We start from the raw sequence: 3,621 nt of genomic DNA on the forward strand, positions 1-3,621 counted from the left end.
TACCTGTTAGAATTGCTGTGAGAAGGCAGAACAAATATGATTGCCAGTACTTCTAGTAGCTGGCACTATTGAGCTTTGAATACTTTAACCATATATGGCATTTGACCCTGATAAGTCCCTAACGAGTTAGAGTTCCTATCCTTCTCTTTTATGTTGCTTGAAATCTAAAAAAGTTAGGTCCCTTTCTGAGGGTCGGTCATCCATCTAATAGTGGTGGTATAAACATTTAATCCCAAGTGTGTGGGCTCCAGGGCCACTAGGCTACGCTGGCCTCGCATAAATGCAACCAGAGTTGATTGTACATACTATATGATTCTCCAGTTGTTGAATTCTACTTGTGGAGCTTAAGCTCTTTTCTTGAACTTTCTGCCAGAGATCATCACTTCTTCCCAAGGAAAGCTTTTGGAATGCTGCTTCCTAAAACGCTTATTAGAAATGTGACCTGGAACAAGATGCATCATCTCTTTGCACCACAGCTTCTGTGTCTGTAGAGATAGCAATACTTCATCTTCTCATGTCGTGAGGAATGATGTGTGCACAGCACCTCACATGGTGCCTGGCACACAGTAGGTCCTCAGTTAATGTACTGACTCCTTCTTCTTCATTTGGCCCATTCATAGACTACTGGAGAGGGATTTGAAGGCTCCTCAAGTGCTCGTTGAATGACTTGACAGAGTCACTTTCTACTCCTTGTTTGTATAAGACGTGATTGGGTGGAGGGTGGGCACAGCTTGTATTCTGAGGTGTAACTGTGACTGTGAAGACATGTTTTCTGCACTACCTGGGAGGATATTGCCAGTGGGAACAGCAGTGCAGACCACTGGGCTTCTTTTTGTAGCTCTGGACCACTCTTTTAGTGTTCCCCAGAGAGATGGCAAGACTAAGTAGAGAGGCATCAAAGCAAAAAAATAGGTGTACTTGATCGGTCTGGCCTTCCAAATGCCCTCAAATTCCACCACCAAGTGCTTTTAATGTTTTTTTGTATTTTCTTCCAAGTTTTTAAAAAATTGTGGTAAAATATCCATGACATAAAATTTACCATTTTAACCATCTTTAGGTATACGGTTCAGTGGTGTTAAGCACATTTACATTGTTGTGCAACCAGCACCACCATCCACCTCCAGAACACTTTCATCTTTCCGAACCAAAACTCTGCATGGGGAATGAAACAACTCCCCCTCCCCTACCACTCCCCCAGCCCCTGGCAGCCGCCATTCTACTCTCTGCCTCTGTGAATTTGACTACTCTAGGGACCTCATATAAGTGGAATGATGCAGAATTTGTCCTTTTTTGGCTGATTTATTTCACTAAGCACAATGTCCTCAAGATTCATTGTAGAATGTGTCAGTTGCTTCCTTCTTAAAGCTGAAAATATTCCATTGTATATGTTTTCTTCCAGTTTTAATGCATAGGTTAAATACATAAGTACCTACATCCATCTCTATAGTTTTATATTTTGCTATTATTTGATCTTTGTGAATATTTTTCTGTTTGTTTGGTGGTTGGCCAGCACAGGCATCAAACCCTCGACCTTGGTGTTATTAACACCATACTCTAAACCAACTGAGCTAACTGGCCAGCTCCTCTTTATGAATATTATTGTTAGTGATGACACACTGTTCTGATTTTGTTTAAAATGAAGGGCATCTATTTCTTTTCCTATCTTTTACAGAATTAGCTGCATTAAACTCTTTGCATGTTTCTAAAATTTACATTTCCCAGAGATATTTTTGAGATTCCTAGTTCCATTATAAATTCTTCAGGGTGAATTAGCAGCAATGGCTGTATTTTATACCTTACCTGGACATGGTAAGAAATACAGGTCTATCATACCTTATCCATAGTTCCAGAATTCAAATAGCTCTAAAAACTGAAAGCATGGTTTTGGGAGTTTGGATGCAAAACCCAATCTGAACGAACTGAGGCTATTTATAGCTTTTTTTTTTTTTTTTCCATTTAGTGTGAATATATTTAAATGTTTGGTTATAGGGAATAGCCACATCTCTGCTAGGGTGTTATATAATGTATGGCATATTTATATATGTACTGTTATCATTTTAGGGGATAATATATTTTAACTTATTCACAATATCATAATTTAATATTATGAAGTACTTGATATGTAACTTCTTTTTACTAAACAATACAACATGGACATCTTTCTGTGACATTAATTTATAACAGAACATTCCTTTGTATGGTAAACATATTTAAAAAAAACTTTTTATAACAGCTTTATTGAGATATAATTCACATATCATACAATTCATCCATTTAAAGTGTCAGTTCATTGCTTTTTAGTATATTCACAGGGTTGTGCAACCATCACCGTAATCAATTTTAGAGTATTTTAATTAGCCAAAAAGAAATCCTGTCCCCAATAATAGTCACTCCCTATTTTCTTATTACCCCCACCCTAGGCAGCCACTGATCTACTTTGTCTCTATAGATTTGCTATTCTGGACATTCCAAGTAAATGGAATCATAGATGACATGTGGCCTTTTGTATCTGGCTTCTTTCACTTAGCATGTTTTCAAGGATCACCCATGTTGTAGCATCAGGAATTTACTTCATTCCTTTTTAAGGCAGAATAATATTCCATTGTATAGATATATCACATTTAAAAAAATCTATTCATCAGTTCATAGGCATTTAGGTTGTTTTCACTCTTTGACTGTTATGAATAATGCTGCTGTGAATAGTCTTGTAAACAAATTTTTGTGTGAACATATGTTTTTAGTTTTCCTGGGTAGACACCTAAGGGTGGAATTGTTGGGTCATATGGTAACTCTATGTTTACTTTATGAAGAACTGCCAAACTGTTTTCCAAAGCAGCTGTACCATTTTACATTCCCACCAGCAGTGTGTGAGGGCTCCAGTTTCTCCACATTCTCACCAACACTTACTATTGTCTGTCTTTTTGATTGCACCCATCCTAGTGGGTATGAAGTGCTGTCTCATTGTGGTTTTGATTTGCATTTCCCTGGTGGCTAGTGGTGTTGAGCATCTTTTGGCCATTAATATATCTTCTTTTTTTTTTTTTTCCTTTTTATCTTTTTTACTGACTGGTAACGGGATTGCAACCCTCGGTGTCGCGCCTGCACCGCGCTCAACCAGTGAGCGGGAACCGGTCTCCACATGGGATCCGAACCCTCGGCAGGAGCGCCGCCGGGCTCCCAGGCAACGCACTCTCCAGTGCACCACCGGGCCGGCCCTAATATATCTTCTTTGGAGAAATGCCTGTTCAGCTCTTTGTCCATTTTTAAATTGGATTATTTGTCTTTTTAATATATTCTAGATAGTCCCTTATCAGATATATGATTTGCAAGTATTTTCTCTCATTCAGTGGGTTTCCTTTTCACTTTCTTGATAGTGTCCTTTGAAGCAAAAACATTTTTTATTTCAAAGTCCGGTTTTTTTTTTAAATTTTGCTTGTGCTTTTGGTGTCATATCTAAGAAACCATTGATTAATCCAGGGTCATGAAATTTTATACTTGTTTTCTTCTAAGCATTTTATAAAAATTCTACCTCTATATTTAGGTATTTCATCTATTTGGAGTTATTTTTGTATGTGATGTGAGGTAGAGGTCCAACTGAATTCTTTTGCTTATGGACATATG

Source organism: Galeopterus variegatus, unplaced genomic scaffold (assembly GCF_000696425.1).
Source record: "Galeopterus variegatus unplaced genomic scaffold, G_variegatus-3.0.2 Scaffold2434, whole genome shotgun sequence".
Classification (NCBI taxonomy): Eukaryota; Metazoa; Chordata; class Mammalia; order Dermoptera; family Cynocephalidae; genus Galeopterus; species Galeopterus variegatus.